General features: G+C 46.2%; 1 protein-coding gene and 5 non-coding genes across 7 annotated transcripts in view; 1 reads left to right on the top strand and 5 right to left on the bottom strand.

The window, feature by feature from the left end:
• Positions 1 to 24,708, top strand: part of LOC142385525 (immunoglobulin kappa light chain-like) — a 202,846-nt gene that overhangs the window by 15,504 nt on the left and 162,634 nt on the right. The gene's annotated exons all lie outside the window — the stretch shown is intronic.
• Positions 4,675 to 4,747, bottom strand: trnah-aug (transfer RNA histidin (anticodon AUG)). The gene has a single exon. It is a non-coding gene; the product is annotated as a tRNA-His (tRNA).
• trnay-gua (transfer RNA tyrosine (anticodon GUA)) lies at positions 4,862 to 4,950 on the bottom strand. The gene is given in 2 exon segments: positions 4,862 to 4,897; positions 4,914 to 4,950. It is a non-coding gene; the product is annotated as a tRNA-Tyr (tRNA).
• On the bottom strand, positions 6,055 to 6,127 carry trnar-acg (transfer RNA arginine (anticodon ACG)). Its single transcript has one exon. It is a non-coding gene; the product is annotated as a tRNA-Arg (tRNA).
• trnay-gua (transfer RNA tyrosine (anticodon GUA)) lies at positions 6,242 to 6,330 on the bottom strand. The gene is given in 2 exon segments: positions 6,242 to 6,277; positions 6,294 to 6,330. It is a non-coding gene; the product is annotated as a tRNA-Tyr (tRNA).
• Positions 7,439 to 7,527, bottom strand: trnay-gua (transfer RNA tyrosine (anticodon GUA)). The gene is given in 2 exon segments: positions 7,439 to 7,474; positions 7,491 to 7,527. It is a non-coding gene; the product is annotated as a tRNA-Tyr (tRNA).

Raw genomic sequence — 24,708 nt, 5'->3', positions numbered from 1 at the left:
CTGATACAGCTCACTGAGGACACACACTCAAACAAAAGCACACATTTTAACTATTGATAAACTCTACGTGTAACACACATTTAATCTCTGTCAATAGATGCATATAAACACATTTCACATATTTTTCCGTACATGAACTCTCTTTAAGAGTATTACCATTAATTCAACATTATTAACCCGACATCGCAGGTGACTGAAGCTCCAGTTCTCATCACAGTCATCCAAATATTAGTGTGAATCATCTCTATCCAAGTCTGTCCAAGTACATGGAGACAATACCACTACAGAAATGATCATTAATTATATTTCTTGTTTTAACATTTATTTTGATTAATTTATTTTTTTCCATAAATACACTTTCATGGCTGGCAGCAGTTGGAAGATTAATGAAAATTTTAGGACACACAAACAGAAAGTTCAAATATTTAACCTGTGAATGAAATTTGGGCAACTATTCAGATTTCAAGCATGATGGTATCATTAATTATTTTATTTTTATTAGAACAGAGTCTCTTGAGCCTCTGGTTTAGATTGAGGTAAAAATGTGTAGATCACTACATTTCATTTTTAGTAATTTCAGATGTTTTTTATCACATAATTCACAACATATACAGATAAGTTGTTAATAACTTTCCTTCATTAAAAGTCTGGTGCTCCATACAGTCAGTATTTAATACAGTAAGTTATAAAGTAGAGTGTTTGCCATAAAATATTCAAACTCCTCTTCCTCTGAGCGTCTTCTCTCAACAAACTTTCTCAGCATTCTCAGAACAGTAGCGCTGACACATTGATATCAGAGCAGTTGTGTGATCTGTTCAAATCCTAAACCCACCCCACCCTCATCTCTCTCTTTACCATATCCCACTAAACCCCCAACTAACCCATCAGACTCCTAATCATGAGGTCAAAGCATTTATTTTCATTCTTATTCTTGATAAAGCTCTCTGATGCAGCTGAACAAATATCCTCTGAGATGGAGGACCATGTTATTTATTCCAAAGTTCTGGGACAGTTAACATTAACCTGAGTTCACTGAGCACATTATCTGACATCCTGATCCTCAGAGTTCCTTTGTGACTCTGAAATAACAAGTCTGCAACAGTATCACAATGGTAATGTTACCCATCTGGAGACACAGAATGAAACGCTAGATCAGTTCAGCATCAGACTTTTTAATATACCACAGTGATCATGTTAATGTTAACTGCAACAGACTCATCAGTGAAAGCAGGAAACATCCTGACATGTAGAGCACAGCTCCAGCTGACTGACTCTGTGTGTTTGCATATGTGTCCTGCCTCTCTGCTCCCAGATGTTAAGAGGTCAGTGTTGATCAGTGGCTGTCCAGAGCTTTCAGAGACACTGACACACCAGCAGCACCATGATGATGATGGCACTGACTCTGCTGCTGAGCACCCTGGGGCTCCTTGTTCAGGGTGAGAAATGAGCAGCATTTACCATCATTCATCTGTTATAAATGTTTTTAAACTGATGATTTTTTGTCTAGTTAGATGAATTTGTTGTACTAACTTCCGTCCTGTTTATCCAGGTTCATCAGCAGAAATCATCCTGACTCAGACTCCTGGATCTCAGTCTGTTTCTCCAGGACAGACTGTCTCTATGAAATGTAAAGCCAGTTCAGATATGGGTAACTACCTTCACTGGTACCTTCAGAATCCTGGTGAAGTTCCTAAACTCCTCGTTTATTATGCTACAACTCGTCAGTCTGGAGTTTCTGATCGTTTCAGTGGAAGTTATTCTGGAACTGACTTCACTCTGAGCATCAGTGGAGTTCAGCCTGAAGATGCAGGAGTTTATTACTGTCAGCAGGATGACAGCTGGCCGTTCACACAGTGAAACAACGTCGTACACAAACCTCAGTCAGCTACAGAGGAACTGATCCCCAGCTGCACTACAGCAGAGGCTTTTAAATAGAGTAAATATATTTATGTAACAGAATACTGTCACAAAACATCATATAAACTCACATTCTAAACTAATTATTTAATACACTGTGTCTCACTGAAGAAAAAATACTTGGTGTATTTTCCATAATTTTATCATCACTGTTAATAATGAAACTGAGACAATCTGAGGCAAACTAAATGTTGTTAATTAGATAAATCCACTGTCTAATTTTAATGCAGACGTATATGAAATCAGGTGCATATTTATGATATGAGTTTGATTCATTTTTTTTTCAATTTGTTCATTCTTTAACATGCTATCAACATTAATTGAAGCATATAAATGGGAGTGTGAAAATGTTGCTGACAGTAGATCCAGATGATACCGTCTTCTTCTATTCAATATGAAGCTTTATGTATTTTCTCATTTGATTTAAACAAAATCAGATTAATGTGTATTAATTTAATCAAAATATTCTACACTAGATGTTTAAAAATGTTAATTTCACATTTTAGAGTGAAATCATCATCAAAATACTTTTTAGGTAAAACTTCATACATGAAATGTTGGACATGGATCTGTTTCAAGACCTGATATAAGTGAGAGTCATTGTTAGTGTCAATGTTAATTAAAGTTTGACTGTATTTGGGCCTCAGTCTCCATCCTGGTCTGTTAGATGGTGCTGAGACAGCTTTGTTTTACCGAACTGGTGATTATTATGATATTATTAATTAATTGAATTCCAATTGGCTTGAATTGGACTTACTATCTAAGTGCCCTGAGATGACATTTGTTGTATTTGGCGCTATATAAATAAAAATGAATTGAATTGAATTGAATTGAATTGACTGATGTGTTGCTGGAACAGTAATCCTTCCATATAGATATTTCCTAACAACCAAAGAAAATTAGATATAACAATCTCTATCAAAGTAGTGTGATATTTAGAGTCTCCTTTGGACTCAGATAATTTTATGGGAGCAAATAAGGGTCAGAAAGATTTTGTACATGTACAATGATGTTCACATGTGTAATAAAGTTTTGAAGTTGTAAAAATATTTTGTGTCTATGTAAAAACATTTTGTGCATGTGTAACAAAGTTTTGAAGTTGTAAAAACATTTTGTGCATGTGTAACAAAGTTTTGAAGTTGTAAAAATAGTTTGTGTATTTGTAACAAAGTTTTGAAGTTGTAAAAACATTTTGTGTATGTGTAACAAAGTTTTGAAGTTGTAAAAATAGTTTGTGTATGTGTAACAAAGTTTTGTGTGTAAAACTAAATCCGACGGACACACAAATTTCCCCCCTTCAAGTATGACCCTGAAGTTACAAGTTTACAAAACTCAAGTTACGAGTACGAATTTTGACCCTGTTTTGACGCCTGAGTGAATAGCCAATCAGCACGTTGCTTACTGACTTGCCAATCAACCCGGTGCCCACCCACGTGCCAACCAACCATCCAATCAAGGAGCAGCAATTTCTGCCGGCCGGGATCTGAGCGCCAACGACACTCAGTGGGCACACGTTGGTACTGATGGAGGAAAAACAGGATGGAGTCAAACGCTTCTGCTCAGGTAAGTTAATTAAAGATATCGGCAATTTCACGATGAAGCAAAAGTTTCTCAATGAGGTAAAGGGAAAACAATATTTTATTTACCAATGTTGTGGACAACAGCTATAACAATTTTTCTACTGTTTTAGGTGCCCCATCTTCCAGACGTGGCAATGACAGACATGGGTCAAACTGGAGTGCAGGTGCCTGAACTGGCATGTCCCTTGAGTATGCAAGAACTGGAACGATTGGATGAACTGTTCAATCCAACTGCACCTTCCTCGTGTTTTGGGGCAGATATATATACTGCAGTAGTAAACTATGTAGAGAGCATTCATGAACTACGACAGGAACCATAAGGGAAGGTTGAGACACTGTTTTGTAGAGAATCTTATCTGTGTACAGTGCCCATAGCCTGGGACCTGTAACACAAACTATCATTACTTCCCCTTCAATGCACATTCTAGCAAATCACTTTACATCCTAATGCACATCTGGCTTTAACAATCCAAAAAAATCATACGAACAATAAATAATTAATTCAAACTTCACAATACCACTATCACCATAGATTGTTTCTCCTGATGATGTCACCAAAGTTATAAAAGTAGGCAGTATGGAGTGCTTCCTCCTTTTGTTCTTGGGCCACAAATTAAACTCAAAGTAACTTGTCTGAAAGAATACATAATTGTATAATGAACTTAATTAAACCAATAAATTTATTGTAAAATATACTTGTGTGTTTTTTTTTTTATCCACAAAAGCTGATTTATCTGTAACCAAAATAATGCAAGTCAGTAAGCAACGTGCTGATTGGCTATTCACTCAGGCGTCAAAACAGGGTCAAAATTCGTACTCGTAACTTGAGTTTTGTAAACTTGTAACTTCAGGGTCGTACTTGAATGTGGGAAGTTTGTGTGTCCGTCGGATTTAGTTTTACACATGCACAAAATGTTTTTACAACTTCAAAACTTTGTTACACATACACAAACTATTTTTACAACTTCAAAACTTTGTTACACATGCACAAAATGTTTTTACAGACACAAAATATTTTTACAACTTCAAAACTTTATTACACATGTGAACATCATTGTACAAGTACAAAATCTTTCTGACCCTTATTTGATCCCATATGGGATACCCAGGGAGTAGAAGGTTTAAAGCGATCCTGTTCTAAAGCAGTGGGAGAAGTGAGAGACTAAAACCAGCGTGCCGAGCTAGCCAGGAGTTGAACCTAGAATCTTCTGATCCATAGTCAGACGCATTATCCATTGCGCCACTAGCCCTTAGCAAATCTGATAGAGAGTGGAAAAGTCTTTCGTAAAACAGCATATTCCAAAAGCTTTGAAAGGATTGACGGAGTTGGCCAAAAGAGCCTCTGTATACAAAAGCTTGGCACATCCTTCGAGCCGGAATTGAACCAGCGACCTAAGGATAACTGTTGTTGGGCACCTACAGTCCTCCGCTCTACCAACTGAGCTATCGAAGGGAGCAAAGACAACATCCTTTTCATTAATCCTGTATGAATGCATGTAACCAGGCTTAAGATGCGTATCATGGGACACCTGCAGTTCTCTGCTGTACCAAATGAGTTATGGAAGGGAGCCAGGGGCTTGGGCCTGTTTATCAGTTAAATAAACACAAAAAGTGATGAGAAACCATCAGTTTCAGATGCGTTTCAGATCAAATCAGCCTCAGTTTCTATCATGCATTTAGTCGTTACAGAAACATATCTGGCATCTATCTGGGAAAGTCTCCACATCGTCCAACACAGATGTTGATCCTCAATATACCCTCACATTGTCCAGCGCAAAAGTCCAGCCTTTTTGTTTGGTTCTTTTTTTGTCAGGTCTATCCACCCATTCATTTGGCACACGATTTTCATCTTCTGTTGTTAGGATGTTTATACTTTGGGTGTGGCGGTGTGTGAAAACCCTCCCTTTAGAAGAGCTAAAAAACACAGAACATATGCGGCCTTGGCGACTCATTAAAAAGGCACTATTTCTCATTGGGGCCTGTTTGATACTTTGACCCCTTTTATGCTCTTTAAATGGGCAGACCTTCTGCATTTGTACTGTTTGATTCTTTCAGACCTTTGATACGGGACAGGGGCCTGTAGACAAAATGATTTTTTTAAAAGTTTAAGAAATCTAAGTTGAAAGTGGGATCTTTTTTCAGCGATGCAAACAAATTCGGTTGGGGGGTTGCCGTGTCCCGGATTCGAACCGGGGTTGCTGCGACCACAACGCAGAGTACTAACCACTATACAATGACGGCCGGTTGTGGGTTTTTGTCGTGTGTGGCTTTGATGTGATCCGAAACACCTTCGTATCCCAAGGATAGCATATGTAGCTCTGCGGCATGTGGCTGGCAGGCATGTTTTTTTTTTGTGTTTGTAGCAAAATCATTGACAGCAGAGATAAAGAGGAAGACGAGCTTTCCTTACGGTGTGGGGTCAGCCACATGTGTTGCAAGACGACACACTGTGAGGTATCTTTGGGGCGTAAGTGAGCTGGGATACCCAGGGAGTAGAAGGTTTAAAGCGATCCTGTTATATAGCAGTGGGAGAAGTGAGAGACTAAAATCAGCTTGCCGAGCTAGCCAGGAGTTGAACCTAGAACCTTCTGATCCGTAGTCAGACGCGTTATCCATTGCGCCACTAGCCCTTAGCAAGTTTGATAGAGAGTGGAACAGTCTTTTGTAAAACAGCATATTCCAAAAGCTTTGAAAGGATTGACGGAGTTGGCCAAAAGAGCCTCTGTGCACAAAAGCTTGGAACATCCTTCGAGCCAGAATTGAACCAGCGACCTAAGGATAACTGTTGTTGGGCACCTACAGTCCTCCGCTCTACCAACTGAGCTATCGAAGGGAGCAAAGCTGACATCCTTTTCATGAATGCTGTATGAATGCATGTAACCAGGCTTAAGATGCGTATCATGGGACACCTGTAGTTCTCTGCTGTACCAAATGAGTTATGGAAGGGAGCCAGGGGCTTGGGCCTGTTTATCAGTTAAATAAACACAAAAAGTGATGAGAAACCATCAGTTTCAGATGCGTTTCAGATCAAATCAGCCTCAGTTTCTATCATGCATTTAGTCGTTACAGAAACATATCTGGCATCTATCTGGGAAAGTCTCCACATCGTCCAACACAGATGTTGATCCTCAATATACCCTCACATTGTCCAGCGCAAAAGTGCAGCCTTTTTGTTTGGTTCTTTTTTTGTCAGGTCTATCCATCCATTCATTTGGCACATGATTTTCATCTTCTGTTGTTAGGATGTTTATACTTTGGTGTGGCGGTGTGTGAAAACCCTCCCTTTAGAAGAGCTGAAAAACACAGAACATATGTGGCCTTGGTGACTCATTAAAAAGGCACTATTTCTCATTGAGGCCTGTTTGATACTTTGACCCCTTTTATGCTCTTTAAATGGGCAGACCGTCTGCATTTGTGCTGTGTGATTCTTTCAGACCTTTGATACGGGACAGAGGCCTGTAGACAAAATTATTTATTTAAAAAGTATAAGAAATCCAAGTTGAAAGTGGGATCTTTTTTCAGCGATGCAAACAATTTCGGTCGGGAGGTGGGGTTCTGGGTGGGATCATTGACAGCAGAGATAAAGAGGAAGACGAGCTTTCCTTAAGGTGTTGGGTCAGCCACATGTGTTGCAGGACAACACACTGTGAGGTATCTTTGGGGCGTAAGTGAGCTGGGATACCCAGGGAGTAGAAGGTTTAAAGCGATCCTGTTCTATAGCAGTGGGAGAAGTGAGAGACTAAAAACGGCGTGACGAGCTAGCCAAGAGTTGAACCTAGAATCTTCTGCTCCGTAGTCAGACGCGTTATTCATTGCTCCACTAGTCCTTAGCAAATCCAATAGAGAGTGGTACAGTCTTTCGTAAAATAGCATATTCCAAAAGCTTTGAAAGGATTGACGGAGTTGGCCAAAAGAGCCTCTGTGCTCAAAAGCTTGGCACATCCTTCGAGCCGGAATTGAACCAGCTACCTAAGGATAACTGTTGTTGGGCACCTACAGTCCTCCGCTCTACCAACTGAGCTATCGAAGGGAGCAAAGCCAACATCCTTTTCATGAATCCTGTATGAATGCATGTAACCAGGCTTAAAGGGATAGTTCGCTTGGCACTAGGTTGCAGTATCAATGCGCGCTGCCGCCTGGCGACAGCTGCGCCTGTTTCACGGTGTTTACTGCTCGGAAAGTTAACGTAATCATGTCTGACTACGACACTGATGATGAAGACATCCCTTTTACCATAGAGCTAAAGGGATATCTTTATTAACCAGAATATACAGATGCCGAACTTCCCCAGATGGATTTAGAACGGGCAGAGAGAGAGAGGAGGGACAGAGAAGTGGTCCCAGCTAAAGTTGGAGCCACAGCAACAGCTGTGAGACACAGGGTGACCGCCGACAAATGGTGGTGCACTTGTTCGAAGCGCCTAGTAATGCCAACGGAGGTGGAAAGACTGTACCACAATATAAAGTATATACAACAAAAAAAGTTTGTAAATGCTCAAAAAGTATAAATGAGTACACTTGTGTCTTCTTTTTAATTTCTTCCAGCCACTGCTCTTTAGTTAGAGTTTCACTAGAGGGACAGTAAATTTACCCTCTATATTGGCTGTGTCCTGTTTCAGCCATTCTGAACTGCCCGCATTTTTTGCACGTGTTGTGCAAAACTTTGCGGGTCAGTTTTCGGGGTGCTCTATTAGGGTGAGTGGAGCCTGCTATGGGAGCCGGAGCAGGGGCCAGAGGAGGGACCAAAACAGGAGCCAGAGCAGGAGCATGTGGAGGAGTGGCAGAGAACGTTCAAAAACTCTGTGTCTGTAGAGTAGTGGGGATAACACGAACCTGTGAGGCCACTGGAGCAATTGTCATTACCTGAGGCCTTTTGGGTGGAGCAGGGAGAAGCTGCTGCTGTCCTGGTGGATTTGTATCATCTGTAAATTGCAGCTTTCTTTTTAATTTGGCCTGTCCCACAGTGTTAGGGGGTAAACTGTAAATATGTGTTGGTTCTGAATGTGGTATGGCATAATGGGGACGTATATTGGCGGGGAGAAGTGGGTCAGCAGCTACAGAAAACCGGCTAGGAAGGTTTAGCCCTTGTTGCACCACAGCCGTTTCCTGCCTTTTCACCCTTTGATTATGCCACTGAACCAGGGTGGTGTAGCTCACATCCACCAGCTGCAAGGTAGTCTGCTGCATGATAGCTCCGTTTGCTAAAATGAGCTGCCTGATCTTTCTGTAGTCCTGAAGGATCAGATCCCATCTTGAGAATGTGCCTGTTCCTCTTTTTTTTGGACTACGATGGATCCTGCAGAGGCGAACAAAGATGGGCTCCACTAGGCGGCAGCAGTCTGGCCATTGGGCAGATGGGGCTGTGGTTGTTAAGGCATGACGCTTCACACTTTCCACCCCAGGGGTAAATTCCTGCTTCCTTTTTGGGGGAACTAAACCTCCCAGTGTTCAGTTTGTCCTGGTGCCTTGCAGCAAATACCACCCTCTGCTTGTCAAAGTCCAGCAGGCTCTGCCACAGAGCAACAATGCTGCTCACCTACACAGGGAAATAACACAACTGTACATGAGTACACAGCAATGTTCCAGTGAGCTGAGGAGTGTGCATAGTGCATGTACGCAGCAAGCAACAACACGTTACTGACCTCCTGGTTGCTCAGCGTCAGAGAGGTTTTGTTCCTCAGCTCCACCAGATACTCAGCCAAGCTGTCCACTTTGTCCAGGCCTGGTACGCCTGCCTCATCTAAACCCTAAGACAACACAACCAACAGAACAGATATTAGTTAAAGGACATTTTGTTCAAGTTTTCTTTTATCTATCTACTATTCTACAGTTTACTATACATTTCACACCTCAGACATACGGCCAGCTATGGCAGGCTGGGTGGAGGGAGCAGGCTGGGTGGAGAAAGCAGACTGGGTGGAGAAAGCAGGCTGGGTGGAGAAAGCAGGCTGGGTGGAGAAAGTAGGTTGGGTGGAGGGAGCAGGCTGGGTGGAGGGAGCAGGCTGGGTGGAGGGAGCAGAATGGGTGGAGAAAGCAGGCTTGGTGGAGGGAGCAGGCTGGGTGGAGGGAGCAGGCTGGGTGGAGGGAGCAGAATGGGTGGAGAAAGCAGGCTTGGTGGAGAAAGCAGGCTTGGTGGAGGCAGCAGGCTGGGTGGAGAAAGCAGGCTGGGTTGAGGGAGCAGGCTGGGTGGAGGGAGCAGGTTGGGTTGAGGGAGCAGGCTGGGTGGAGGGAGTAGGCTGGGTGGAGGGAGGAGGTTGGGTGGAGGGAGCAGGCTGGGTGGAGGGAGCAGGTTGGGTGGAGAAAGCAGGCTGGGTGGAGGGAGTAGGCTGGGTGGAGGGAGGAGGTTGGGTGGAGGGAGCAGGTTGGGTGGAGGGAGCAGGCTGGGTGGAGAAAGCAGGCTGGGTGGAGGGAGCAGGCTGGGTGGAGAAAGCAGGCTGGGTGGAGGGAGCAGGCTGGGTGGAGAAAGCAGGCTGGGTGGAGAAAGCAGGCTGGGTGGAGGGAGCAGGTTGGGTGGAGGGAGCAGGCTGGGTGGAGAAAGCAGGCTGGGTGGAGGGAGCAGGCTGGGTGGAGAAAGCAGGCTGGGTGGAGGGAGCAGGCTGGGTGGAGAAAGCAGGCTGGGTGGAGGGAGCAGGCTGGGTGGAGAAAGCAGGCTGGGTGGAGAAAGCAGGCTGGGTGGAGGGAGCAGGTTGGATGGAGGGAGCAGGCTGGGTGGAGAAAGTAGGTTGGGTGGAGGGAGCAGGCTGGGTGGAGGGAGCAGGCTGGGTGGAGGGAGCAGAATGGGTGGAGAAAGCAGGCTTGGTGGAGGGAGCAGGCTGGGTGGAGGGAGCAGGCTGGGTGGAGGGAGCAGAATGGGTGGAGAAAGCAGGCTTGGTGGAGAAAGCAGGCTTGGTGGAGGCAGCAGGCTGGGTGGAGAAAGCAGGCTGGGTGGAGGGAGCAGGCTGGGTGGAGGGAGCAGGTTGCGTGGAGAAAGCAGGCTGGGTGGAGGGAGCAGGTTGGGTGGAGGGAGCAGGCTGGGTGGAGGGAGCAGGTTGGGTTGAGGGAGCAGGCTGGGTGGAGGGAGTAGGCTTGGTGGAGGCAGCAGGCTGGGTGGAGAAAGCAGGCTGGGTGGAGGGAGCAGGCTGGGTGGAGGGAGCAGGTTGGGTTGAGGGAGCAGGCTGGGTGGAGGGAGTAGGCTGGGTGGAGGGAGGAGGTTGGGTGGAGGGAGCAGGTTGGGTGGAGGGAGCAGGCTGGGTGGAGGGAGCAGGCTGGGTGGAGAAAGCAGGCTGGGTGGAGGGAGTAGGCTGGGTGGAGGGAGGAGGTTGGGTGGAGGGAGCAGGTTGGGTGGAGGGAGCAGGCTGGGTGGAGAAAGCAGGCTGGGTGGAGGGAGCAGGCTGGGTGGAGAAAGCAGGCTGGGTGGAGGGAGCAGGCTGGGTGGAGAAAGCAGGCTGGGTGGAGAAAGCAGGCTGGGTGGAGGGAGCAGGTTGGGTGGAGGGAGCAGGCTGGGTGGAGAAAGCAGGCTGGGTGGAGGGAGCAGGCTGGGTGGAGAAAGCAGGCTGGGTGGAGGGAGCAGGCTGGGTGGAGAAAGCAGGCTGGGTGGAGGGAGCAGGCTGGGTGGAGAAAGCAGGCTGGGTGGAGAAAGCAGGCTGGGTGGAGGGAGCAGGTTGGGTGGAGGGAGCAGGCTGGGTGGAGAAAGTAGGTTGGGTGGAGGGAGCAGGCTGGGTGGAGGGAGCAGGCTGGGTGGAGGGAGCAGAATGGGTGGAGAAAGCAGGCTTGGTGGAGGGAGCAGGCTGGGTGGAGGGAGCAGGCTGGGTGGAGGGAGCAGAATGGGTGGAGAAAGCAGGCTTGGTGGAGAAAGCAGGCTTGGTGGAGGCAGCAGGCTGGGTGGAGAAAGCAGGCTGGGTGGAGGGAGCAGGCTGGGTGGAGGGAGCAGGTTGCGTGGAGAAAGCAGGCTGGGTGGAGGGAGCAGGTTGGGTGGAGGGAGCAGGCTGGGTGGAGGGAGCAGGTTGGGTTGAGGGAGCAGGCTGGGTGGAGGGAGTAGGCTGGGTGGAGGGAGGAGGTTGGGTGGAGGGAGCAGGTTGGGTGGAGGGAGCAGGCTGGGTGGAGGGAGCAGGCTGGGTGGAGGGAGGAGGTTGGGTGGAGGGAGCAGGTTGGGTGGAGGGAGCAGGCTGGGTGGAGAAAGCAGGCTGGGTGGAGGGAGCAGGTTGGGTGGAGGGAGCAGGCTGGGTGGAGGGAGCAGGCTGGGTGGAGAAAGCAGGCTGGGTGGAGAAAGCAGGCTGGGTGGAGGGAGCAGGCTGGGTGGAGAAAGCAGGCTGGGTGGAGGGAGTAGGCTGGGTGGAGGGAGGAGGTTGGGTGGAGGGAGGAGGTTGGGTGGAGGGAGCAGGCTGAGTGGAGGGACCAGGCTGGGTGGAGGGAGCAGGTTGGGTGGAGAAAGCAGGCTGGGTGGAGGGAGCAGGCTGGGTGGAGAAAGCAGGCTGGGTGGAGGGAGCAGGCTGGGTGGAGGGAGAAGGCTGGGTGGAGAAAGCAGGCTGGGTGGAGGGAGCAGGCTGGGTGGAGAAAGCAGACTGGGTGGAGAAAGTAGGTTGGGTGGAGGGAGCAGGCTGGGTGGAGGGAGCAGAATGGGTGGAGAAAGCAGGCTGGGTGGAGGGAGCAGGCTGGGTGGATGGAGCAGGTTGGGTGGAGAAAGCAGGCTGGGTGGAGAAAGCAGGCTGGGTGGAGGGAGCAGGTTGGGTGGAGGGAGCAGGCTGGGTGGAGGGAGCAGGTTGGGTGGAGAAAGCAGGCTGGGTGGAGGGAGCAGGCTGGGTGGAGAAAGCAGGCTGGGTGGAGGGAGCAGGCTGGGTGGAGAAAGCAGGCTGGGTGGAGGGAGCAGGTTGGGTGGAGGGAGCAGGCTGGGTGGAGTTAGCAGGTTGGGTGGAGAAAGCAGGCTGGGTGGAGGGAGCAGGCTGGGTGGAGAAAGCAGGCTGGGTGGAGGGAGCAGGCTGGGTGGAGGGAGAAGGCTGGGTGGAGAAAGCAGGCTGGGTGGAGAAAGCAGGCTGGGTGGAGAAAGCAGGCTGGGTGGAGGGAGTAGGCTGGGTGGAGGGAGCAGGTTGGGTGGAGAAAGCAGGCTGGGTGGAGAAAGCAGGCTGGGTGGAGGGAGCAGGTTGGGTGGAGGGAGCAGGTTGGGTGGAGAAAGCAGGCTGGGTGGAGGGAGTAGACTGGGTGGAAAAAGTAGGTTGGGTGGAGGGAGCAGGCTGGGTGGAGGGAGCAGAATGGGTGGAGAAAGCAGGCTTGGTGGAGGGAGCAGGCTGGGTGGAGAAAGCAGGCTGGGTGGAGGGAGCAGGTTGGGTGGAGAAAGCAGGCTGGGTGGAGAAAGCAGGCTGGGTGGAGGGAGTAGGCTGGGTGGAGGGAGCAGGTTGGGTGGAGAAAGCAGGCTGGGTGGAGAAAGCAGGCTGGGTGGAGGGAGCAGGTTGGGTGGAGGGAGCAGGTTGGGTGGAGAAAGCAGGCTGGGTGGAGGGAGCAGGCTGGGTGGAGAAAGCAGGCTTGGTGGAGGGAGCAGGCTGGGTGGAGAAAGCAGGCTGGGTGGAGGGAGCAGGCTGGGTGGAGAAAGCAGGCTGGGTGGAGGGAGCAGGCTGGGTGGAGGGAGCAGGCTGGGTGGAGAAAGCAGGCTGGGTGGAGAAAGCAGGCTGGGTGGAGGGAGCAGGTTGGGTGGAGGGAGCAGGCTGGGTGGAAGGAGCAGGTTGGGTGGAGGGAGCAGGCTGGGTGGAGGGAGTAGGCTGGGTGGAGGGAGGAGGTTGGGTGGAGGGAGCAGGTTGGGTGGAGGGAGCAGGCTGGGTGGAGGGAGCAGGTTGGGTGGAGAAAGCAGGCTGGGTGGAAGGAGCAGGCTGGATGGAGAAAGCAGGCTGGGTGGAGGGAGCAGGCTGGGTGGAGGGAGCAGGTTGGGTGGAGGGAGCAGGCTGGGTGGAGGGACCAGGCTGGGTGGAGGGAGCAGGTTGGGTGGAGAAAGCAGGCTGGGTGGAGGGAGCAGGCTGGGTGGAGGGAGCAGGCTGGGTGGAGAAAGCAGGCTGGGTGGAGGGAGTAGGCTGGGTGGAGAAAGCAGGCTGGGTGGAGAAAGCAGGCTGGGTGGAGGGAGTAGGCTGGGTGGAGAAAGCAGGCTGGGTGGAGGGAGCAGGTTGGGTGGAGAGAGCAGGCTGGGTGGAGAGAGCAGGTTGGGTGGAGGCAGCAGGTTGGGTGGAGGGAGCAGGCTGGGTGGAGGGAGCAGGTTGGGTGGAGAGAGCAGGCTGGGTGGAGAGAGCAGGTTGGGTAGAGAAAGCAGGCTGGGTGGAGGCAGCAGGCTGGGTGGAGGGAGCAGGTTGGGTGGAGGCAGCAGGCTGGGTGGAGGCTTGGAGCTGTGAGGTTGCAGAGGAAAGCGTCTCACCTTGAAGTCCTGACACCAGTAAGTCCAGAGCATCTTCATCATGAAGCCTTCATCTTCCTCTCCTTCACTCGCGGCCACATCTCCCAGAAGCCCGTCAGTCTCTTCCGAGTCAGGCTGTGCTTTCAGAGGCTCGCCCGTTTGACTTAACAGGCAGCCAACAGCCAGCAGCTCACCTACGGAAACATAACAAACACACACACAGATAGTAAAACACTTCTTTACTCTTCATACATATTAGTGACTCAGTCATACAATAGTTTAACTAAACAGTTTTTTTACCTTCACAGATAGCATTTTGAAATACCTGTGTATTTTGCTGGAGGTGTGAAGTTGGGGACGTATTCTCGGCCGAGCACCTTCAGGCTGTTGTTGTTAATGCATCGTGTCGTGTCTCCAGCATATGTGAGAAGACACGACGGCTTGCCGCTCACTGCTGCAGCGCCCCGATCCTGATTCCACCTGTTAAGGCCTTCCAGGAGATAGAGCTGGAAATTCAGCAGATTTGCACTGGTTCCTGAAAAAAACAAGCAAAAAAACAAAAAAACTCATTTATGCCTTAGAAAAATTGCTTGTTGATCCAGTTTTGATATCAAATCCAGCTAAGAGGTGTAATCATGTAGAGAGGGACTTACCAGGAATAAAGCTGTTCAAGTGGCAGTGAACTGACTCCAGAGATGTTGATCCTCTGGCACAGCGGCAGCTGCTGAGCTTGATGCCACTCTTGTTCCTGCTGCCTACTTCAGTGTACAACGGAATCCCTGGAACATCCTGGATGCATTTTATGTGCCGTTTTTGCACACGCCAGATGTGATCCATCCTCACTTCATCCAGCAGAGGAACACCCATCAGGTCTCTCCCTTTTGGACCCCTTAGCTCCTCCAGCAGCCGTTCTAGTTGTACAAGAGTTGCTTCCTCTCCCCGAGTCCTCCTACGGCAGAAAGTACTCAACTCTTTTTCGTTTTCTGATAACGTGGAGGTGCGTCGCTTACTTAAAAAAATCCGGGTTACTGCAATTTTGATTTTTTTGTCGTAAAGTGGGTACTGACGTCCTCGTCGTGCTACTACCACAGACAGCCCACAGACCTGCTGCCTATTTATTCATTCGGCTAAAATTCAAAATTACAGTAACCCGGATTTTTTTAAGTAAGCGACGCACCTCCACGTTATCAGTGCTAGTGTAGAGTAATTAATAAATTATAAACAGCGTAGTTTGTGCCTGTATAAAGTTGCCCATAGGAAACCGTTTCATGGCCGAATATCTCAAGAGAGCAGCCAGACGCCTCTCGAATATCTTCGGAACAGCTCCAAATTACCAACAACAAGCAGGGGTGAGTAGAACATCATGTTATAATGTGAAATCAAGGGCCCAATGTCAAAAAAACGGTCTTGTCCTTTAAGCTGGAAGCTCACATTAGAGCTGTTGTAAAATCCAGCTTTTTTCACTTAAGGCAGCTAGCCAAAGTTAAACCCATTCTTCCCAGAGAGCGTGTCGATTGCGTTCACACCAAACTCGTCTCGGCAAAAAGACTAGGGTCCGACGCGGGTCGAAAGGCGAGTCGAGTTGACGCGGCAGCCCGGGTCGGCAGTGTGAACGCAACAGCGGCCACGCTAAATTCGCGGATTAAAAGTGGGTTATTCGGCAGTGTGAAAGGGGCTAGTGATTCATGCATTTCCCAGCTTCAGAGGGTTCAAAATGCTGCTGCACGACTTTTAACAGGTACACGAAAATTTGACCATATTTCCCCTGTTTTAGTTTCTTTACACTGGTTGCCAGTATATTTTAGGATTCATTTTAAAATCCTTTTATTTGCTTTTAAAGCTCTTAATGGCCTTGCCCCTCCCTACCTGTCTGAGCTGCTACATTCCTACACACCCTCCCGCTCCCTCAGGTCAGCTGACCAGTTGTTTCTCAGGGTTCCAAAGACAAAGCGCAAGCTCAGAGGGGACCGTGCTTTTTCTGTGGCAGCTCCCAAGCTATGGAATGACCTTCCTTTGGACATAAGACAGGCCTCTTCACTTGTTGTTTTTAAATCCCAACTTAAGACCCATCTTTTTTCTTTGGCTTTTGGCACAATCTGAGATGTTTGACTTTGTTTTATTGTCTTTACATTTTAATTACTTTAGTACTGCTTTTATATTTGACCCTTCTATTTTATGATTGTATTGTATTTTATGATTGTGTATAGCACTTTGGTCCTGTGGGTGTATAAAGTGCTTTATAAATAAAGTTGGTATGGTATGGTACTGACTACTGACTATTTCTTTAAAAAGTAACTTAGTTAAGTTACTAAATAAAATTCACTTCATTTAACATAAATATTAATAACAATAAAATAACATACTCGGAATCTAACGGCACTTAGGCCTATGTAAATGAATGAACATGCAGGCCTATTTTGAACATCCCATTAAACCTGTAGTTGTCTAACATTAGAGCAGCAAGAAGTGGTTTTATTAAACAAAAACAGGATAAAAAAAATCAAAATACTCTCTCTTCACTTCATTTAACTGAAATACTTATTACAAATTAAATGCTTTTTTTTACTTCATCAAATCTAACTTAAATACTTCTTATAAAGAATAAAGTAGCGTTTCTTGACTCAATTTAACATAAACACTTCTTTAAAAAAACAAAATACAATAGACATTCTTGACTCATGCATTTAACTCTGATTGCATCTATCCATATGAATTACGGTAACACTTAAGTTATATTGAACATCTTAATGAACCTGTAGTTGTCCCGTATTAGAGCAGCAAGGAGTGATTTTACAAAACAAATCAGAACAAAACCCGTATCTGTATTCATGACTTCGCTTTTAGTTGCATTTATGCGAGAAACTGTGGAGTGGGGCAAGTAAACCAGTGATTCAGTGACCATCAGTCATTCACTCGCAGCGATGCAGACAAACGGACGGTCATATCACGTAACCTGCTGATAATTATGGGCCCAAGCCAGTATGACAGTCAAGTTTTTGACCGAAAAATGTCACGTTTATCTTGCTGTATCCACCCGTTGACCAATAAAAGTTTAAAGAAAACTGATTGATCGTCAGACCCGTCGCTTTGCAGAAATGTTTGTATGCTAGTCGCCTACAACTGCAGCTGTTACTGGATTACCCAAAGCTACAACTGACGAAGTATACATATAGATAAACACCCGTACACTCATTCAGATATCGTATATAGGTACTAGAAGATGTAATACAGTACAAAGACGTTAACAAGTCATCTTTGAGTCATCAATTGCGACCAGGTAAGATAAATAGCTAGCTAGCCCTCTCCATAGCACTGCCGGAAACGTAGGCTATATGTTATAAAGTTAGCACGAATAGCTAAACCTTTCAACTATCGTCTGTGACAGGCACTGATGAAAACTGTGGTTTAGATTGGTGTATTTATTTAAAATGATTAGGGAAAGTGAGTAAAATGTAACAAATGATATCGCTGGTGTTTCACATTTTAGTGGGACAGATCACTTTTACTGGGTAGGTAGATGTAAAATAACGAGTGACTTCAGGCGAACCCCGCTCCCATCGCGGACACTGATATAACTCATAAGAATAGTAACGCACGATGTTTTAGATAAGTAACTTCAATCTGACTACTAGTTTTGAAATAGTAGTTGCGTTAGACTACTCGTTACTGAAAAAAGTAGTCCGACTACAGTAACGCGTTACCGGCATCACTGATAATAATAATGATGATGATAATTATAATTGTTATTATCATTACATTATTACTCACCTTTTTGGTGGAGTCCAACTTTAAGATGGTGCCCAAGGTGGATGTGAGGCTGGCCTTGATGTGGTCTATGCGTGACAGGATGTTTCTGCCATACACAGACAGCAACCAGCGATCAGTGGGGACGTCAGCGGGCTCTGGGGGCTCCTGGCACACAACTGGGAACAGGCTGGGCCGATTAACAAAGTTAGAGCACTCTTCAAAATATTGCCCCAACCTATCCAGCCATTCCTCCCCGTGATTTTCTTTCAGCTGTTTTAACAGCCGTGCAGAGCTGTTGCCCTGAGTCCGATCCCGCATCAGGCGGATGACACGTATGTCACAGGCATACCTGGAATTCAGATTAATAAAGTATTTAGTTTACAGTTACATTTACAGATCTATTTATTTTCTATGCCTCAAGTTACCATTTTACAAAATGTTTTACTCACTTCTGGGTCAGGATAAGCCGGAACAGCTTTTGGTGCGGCAAGTCCAGCTGATCCCGGATGGTCTGGGACGTTGATAGGTATGTGAGATTGCACCCACTGCACTTGAGTGTCTCCGTCACCAGCAGGTAAAACCTATCAATATCCAGGACCTTCCGAGCCCTTTTGTGGATACCAGCACCTGTAAGATGCTTCCCACAGGCTTGGCAGAACACCCTGACCTTCCACTGATGATAGGGCATCCACACCAGAAGCCGATGGGAAAAGAAACGGTCGGGTGTTGGTACCTGGTGGTAGATCAGGGCTGGCACAGGAGGCTCATACCAAAGCTTCCAATCTGGGTGCAGTTTGCCAGAGCGAAAGAGTGTATTTGAAATCCATCTTTGGTCCTGCACAGGGATGGTTTTCCTCATTTCACTCGGCAACCAGAAAGAAGCTGCCTCCCCGGCTGCTGCTGACTGTAACAGTGACGTTCCAGGCTCCCCCTGAAAACAGCACAAGAGATTTGGAAATCTGCATAAATATGTCTCATTAAAGAAGACCTAGAACTCCATTACTTTAATGAAGACATACTACTGTACTCACAGATGAAACAGTCTTGCAGGTGTGTGCCGGGGTCCGGGAAGATGGAGCAATGCTAGGGCTCCTCACAGAGGACGGAGATGGGCTGGAGGTCCTCACAGAGGATGGAGATGGGATAGGGCTCCTCACAGAGGACGGAGATGGGCTCGGTGTTTTCCGGGCTACCAAGTTGGGCTTCACTGAATCTGAAAAAGACCCACCAAAATGGGATTTAGTGAACTGAAATGACAAATGTACACTCATGTAAAGTAAATCCAATATGAATCCCAGCTTCAAAATAAGCATAAAAATGTCTTCTTCGATTTTTCCATCTGAAACATTACAGCATCATCTCATTAATGACAATTACTCATGTCTCTTTTTTTTGTAGTGGCTTTACTTTACCTTCTGATAGAGATCATGCCATTTCTTCTGCCTCGGGGCTGGTCTATTTCCAGCATTTGAAGGCCAAACCCCATTGCTGGCAAATGCCCTAAGCCTTGCCATCCACTCCTCATATCCCATACCTTTATGGCTCTTTGGCTTGGAGCTCATCTGAAGATAACATTAGAAATGAGGAGAATCAGGGGCGGTCAGTGGCGTAGTGGGTTAAGCAGCCGCCCCATATATAGAGGCTACAGTCCTCGCTGCAGCCAGCCCTGGTTCAACTCCCGCACCGAGCAGCCCTGTGCTGCGTGTCTTTCCCCCTCTCTCTGCCCCCTACTTCCTGTCTCTCTCCAACTGTCCTCTCATTAAAGGCATAAAAAGCACAAAAAAATACTTTAAAAAAAAGAAAGTATTTATGCACTTTATACAGTTAACAATTGGTATGACATGAAAGCATTAAAAAAAATCAAAACCATAGCTTTTAATACCAACAATAATTACAGTCAATTACTTATTTATCTATCTGTCTATTGACATTTTAAATTAAAAGGTTACTACTATACTATAAAGTTAAATGTGTCATTATAGTTTGGTCACAGAACGTGACATCATAATAACACTATTTTATTTAATCCATGGTATATTATTTTTAGCCGTTTAGCTATATTACAGTTTTTCTCTATTGGTTTGGGTCATTTCTTGAAACAGAAATTACATTCTCAAAACTCTAAGATCATTTGGCATAACACCCTTATAGTTCAGCACAACACCATAGCTAACCTGCAAAAGCACATATCTCTCCCAAAACTGTTCACCCATGCTTCAGACCTGATTTCTTTCCCATGTAAAGAGTCAGTGCCACCCAAATTGCAAAGATCTTTCTCAATTGCCTAGGCTCATTTCTTGAAACAGACCGGACGTTTTCAACACTCTTTAGTACTTTTTGCAAAACTAAACTGAATGGTTCAGCAAAACACCATGGTTCACCAGCAAAAGCTCATATCTCCCCCTAAACAGTTCAGCCATGTGTCAAAATGAAGTTTCTTTCTCATTCAAATAGTCAGTGCCCCAAAATGCATTGTCCTTTTGGCATTGTGTGAGCACTACAAGTCAAAATGTTTAGATGTTTTGTCACTATGGCATAGGACTACCTAACAGAATACAATAGTGTATAAAACTGAAGGAAAAAAGTTTCACAGTAAGAGTAGCCTCAAAGCACACACAATACACTCATACCAACCATTTTTATTCACACAAATACTGTGAAGTACGTAACTTCCATACAGTATAGTATTGTAGAAGGAAAAGAAAAATATACATAGCACACGTATACTGTAATATAAACACAAACAAAAAACAAGCAAAATGATGTGGCCTACAGTACTGTAAATAAATCTGCAGCTTACAGAAAACACTATAGCAACACTTTACTGGTCGCTGTCGTCCCCCTCCCTCATGACCACTGTCCTCACCCTCCTGGTCGTCCAGACGTTGCTGTCTGTCTGGCCACAGATTCTCATCAACATCGCAACGTATATTTTACCTTGCAATGCAACGCAGGAAGAAACGCTGTGCATGCCGCAAACATCCCCTACACTGATCTCCTGTAATGTCTAAACATGCAGCGTCCATTGCATGGAGCAGGAATCTTTGGTCTTGAGCATGATGCTCATACACTCTCCACCTCCAAGCAGAGAAAAACTCCTCAATAGGATTAAGGAAAGGGGAATAAGGTGGGAGCAACTCTTGGATGCATAGTGAACCAAGCCCTGATGAGTGGACCACGATGGAAGTTGACATTGTCCCACACAATCATGTAGCGTGGTAGGTGAGACTCAAGAAGACCTTGCTCATATTCAGGGACCAAATTAGTATAAAGGTGGTCCAAGAAGAAGAGGAGCTTCTGTGTGTTCTATGGGCCAAGAATGGGGATGTGAGTGGCCACACCATTCTCAGAAATGGCAGTACACATAGTTATATTGCCCCCTCGCTGGCCTGGAACATCCACCGTGGCCCGGTGGCCAATAATGTTGCGGCCACGTATTCGCCCCTTGGCCAGGTTGAAGCCGGCTTCATCTACAAACACGAGGATGTAAGGGGTCTCATTTGCTTCCAATCCCATTATTATCTGCAAAAGTTAGAGTAAAAAAATTACATGTACCCATCATGTGCTTTTTAGCTGTTTTCACACACTGTTTTTATTTACTTCTTTTACTCTGTAAAGCACACTGGGCCTCATGCAAGAACCGTTCGTACGCACAGATTTGTTCTTAAATCGTCCGTACGAGTGATTTAAGAGAATTTGCGCATTTACCACTCTTTTCGTATTTTACGTTTTCTTTCAGGTACGAACAGAATACACGAGTGATCCAGACCTGTCGTAGGAGTTTCGTAAAATAGTCCGCTGTTATTCAAATCACGTTTGCTTGACTAATGGATTGTATATTTAATTACTTTGAAGAAAACATAAATAAATATATACATTATACCCAACAATGATGCTGATATTGTTCTGTTTGACTTAAAATATGCACTAATCGAAGGTTCATTTGAATCTGTATAATACGGGAAGCGTAACCAGCGGCTGTCTTGCTACTTTTGGATGCCTTAGCGCGTCAGGCTCTTGGAAGAGACCGTGTGGAGACAGACGAATGGCTGAGATTTAGATTGCCAAGGACTGTGCTGCTACAAATATGCAGCTTAATTGCTAGAGCCACAACTCCAGAGAGAAACACGCCGATCAAACCCAATTCCACCACACATCCAGGACCTCACCATCTTTGGATTTTTGGCCACGGGAACCTTTCAGAGGGAGATTGGAGACAGATCGGAGTGTCCCAGTCCTCTGTGAGTCGTGCGCTCCCCTTGGTCATCAAAGCTCTCATCAGTTTATCACCCACCATGGTACATCAAATTCCCATACACCGCTGTCCAACAAGTACAAATTAAGAGGGACTTTCATGCCGTGGCTGGACTGCCAATCATAATTGGAGCACGAGACACATATACGCATCAAAACACCCATGCCGTTGTGGAGCGCACTGCTGAAGGCCAGGTGGATGTGTCTCGATGCAGCGGGGGGCAAAATAGCCCAGAGAAGGCATGCCAGATTTGCGGAATATTGCCATGAACGAGGGTCTCCCACTACCTGAACAGCCCAGGCAGACCAGAAGGTGTGGTGCCAGAAGACCCCCCTCATGGACCACCCCATCAAAGTGCCATCATGATGAGGCAACAACTGATTGCACGGCTTTAGTTGCAGTCATCGAGCGCCTGCCCAGGGCGAGACGTTTTTTTTAAGCCATTTTCATATCAAACCATTTATTTTTTTATTTCGCTGACATAGTATTACAGTTTTTCTCAGTCGCTTTTGGACAATTCTCAGATCAGAGTTGCAATTCTCAAAACTACGTGTTCAATTGTCACATCATTGTGTCACTTGTGCACATCAAACAAGCAGTTTCTCATTTCTTTCAGCAAGTTGCCAATGCTTTGGCACATCCATGCACATGATTATGTACAATTCTCTGCTGTTTCCTACATTATCAATTGCTTTTGTCATGTTGATCAAAATGTATCGTACAGGTCTCTGTTGAACAGTCTCACCCCCCACAACATTAAGGCATTAGTTCATCGTATAGGTCTTTACATGCAAAATGGTTGAACAAGTTGTCATAATATGTCAAGCATATTTCTATACATTTCCATTAGACTTTTGTTCAAAATCTGTCCTGAATTGGTAAATTGCTCCCAGGTGAATGTTGACTTTCTCTAACGACCAATCAACTGACAAATATATATATAGCTGGAGCACAACACAATGTTTCAATGTCTGACAATGGAAGGAATTAGACGGGGCCAACAGCCACAGAAAAGAGGAAGAGGAAGAGGAAGAGGAAGAGGAAGAGGAAGAGGAAGAGGAGTGAGGTTGCGTGGCGGAGGAGTTGGGAGGCAGAACAGAGGAAGAGGCAGAAGAGGCCGAGGACATATGCGCGTTCCAGATGAGATCAGAGCCACCCTTGTGGACCATGTTCTCAATCATGGGCTTACAATGGCAGAGGCTGGTCGAAGGGTGCAGCCAAATGTTGGCAGAACAACTGTGTCCTCAATCGTTCAGACTTTTCGTCGAGAGAACAGGTATGTAATCCAACAATAAGCACTGTTCTGTAATGCTTCATACAATGTAACAGTATTCCACATTACAATATAAGTAAGTATACTTCATACAGTGACATTTTATCTTACTCAATTTTGTGTTTTGCATTGCTATATTGTAGGGTGACCATACGTCCGTATTTCTCGGGACATGTCCGTATTTCATGGGACGCCCGGGACAGGAAGTGAAATACGGACGTATGGTCACCCTACTATATTGTTTCCACATAGGACAGCAAGACAACTTCACAGGGGTGGCAGAGGGCCCCTTTTCACACCTGAACAGGAGGAGGCCATTTGCACCATGGTTATAGAGAACAATGCCATAAGACTTAGGGAGATACAGAGTGCCATTATAGAGGACAACAACATATTTGCAAACATCCAAACAGTCAGCATCTCAACAATTGACAGGGTACTGAAAAGACACCAAATGCATATGAAACAGCTGTACACTGTTCCCTTTGAAAGAAATGAAGAAAGAGTGAAGGAGCTGCGCTACCATTATGTACAGGTAAAACATGTATGAGCATACAGTAGCCGTACTTCACAGTAAACAGTACAACATTGCATAGTGATATACAGTACAGTAAGTGTGACCTTTACACATTTGCTATGGCTGTAGAAAAGAAGATGCAATATGTGCTGTATACATTTGATGTAACCTTATCAAAATGAAAATGCATGTAACTCATAAAACTAATTTTGTGTATTCTGGATATAGCGTATAATGGAACTGGAAGCAAGCGAGCCACCGCACAGCTTCATCTACATGGATGAGGCTGGCTTCAACCTCACAAAACGCAGAAGGCGTGGGCGAAATGTCATTGGGCACACAGAGCGACAGTTGATGTGCCAGGCCAACGGGGCGGGAACATAACAATGGGTGCTGCCATCTCAGAAAATGTTGTGCTAACGCATATTCCCCTTATTGGTCCATATAACACAGAGCGTCTAGTCACCTTTTTAGACGCTCTTTACAGGGATCTCATCCCTGAACATGAGAGGTCAGATTGGAGATGACTTGCCAAAGCATGTGGTAATTTGTGACAATGTCAGCTTCCATCACTCAAACATCATCAGGCAATGGTTTGCAGCTCACAATAGGATGCTGATGGAGTTCCTCCCACCCTACTCCCCATTCCTTAACCCTATTGAAGAGTTTTTCTCTGCGTGGCGTTGGAAAGTGTATGAGCGCCAGCCACATACACAAATTACCCTTCTGGCTGCCATGGATGCAGCGTGTGAGGACATCACAGTAGATGCCTGCAGAGGCTGGATAAAACACTCAAGAAGATTCTTTCCACGCTGCATCGCAGGAGATAATATTCAATGTGACGTGGATGAGAATGTGGCCCAACAGACAGGAACGTCAACAGGTCTAGGAAGACTGTCTACACTGTAATTCCTACAGCACTGTATGTACAGTTTTCCCTTACTAGATTGTAGGTTCACATTTCTACTTTTTCTTTGTGCTATGCAGTGCTGTCTTTTTTTTTTTTGTACAAATTACAAACAGTAAAAGGGTAATTGTGAATCTTGTCTCTTGTAATCAATCTCACACGTAC

This window comes from Odontesthes bonariensis, chromosome 8 (assembly GCF_027942865.1).
Source record: "Odontesthes bonariensis isolate fOdoBon6 chromosome 8, fOdoBon6.hap1, whole genome shotgun sequence".
NCBI classification, from domain to species: domain Eukaryota; kingdom Metazoa; phylum Chordata; class Actinopteri; order Atheriniformes; family Atherinopsidae; genus Odontesthes; species Odontesthes bonariensis.
This window is presented reverse-complemented; position numbering and strand designations above follow the sequence as displayed.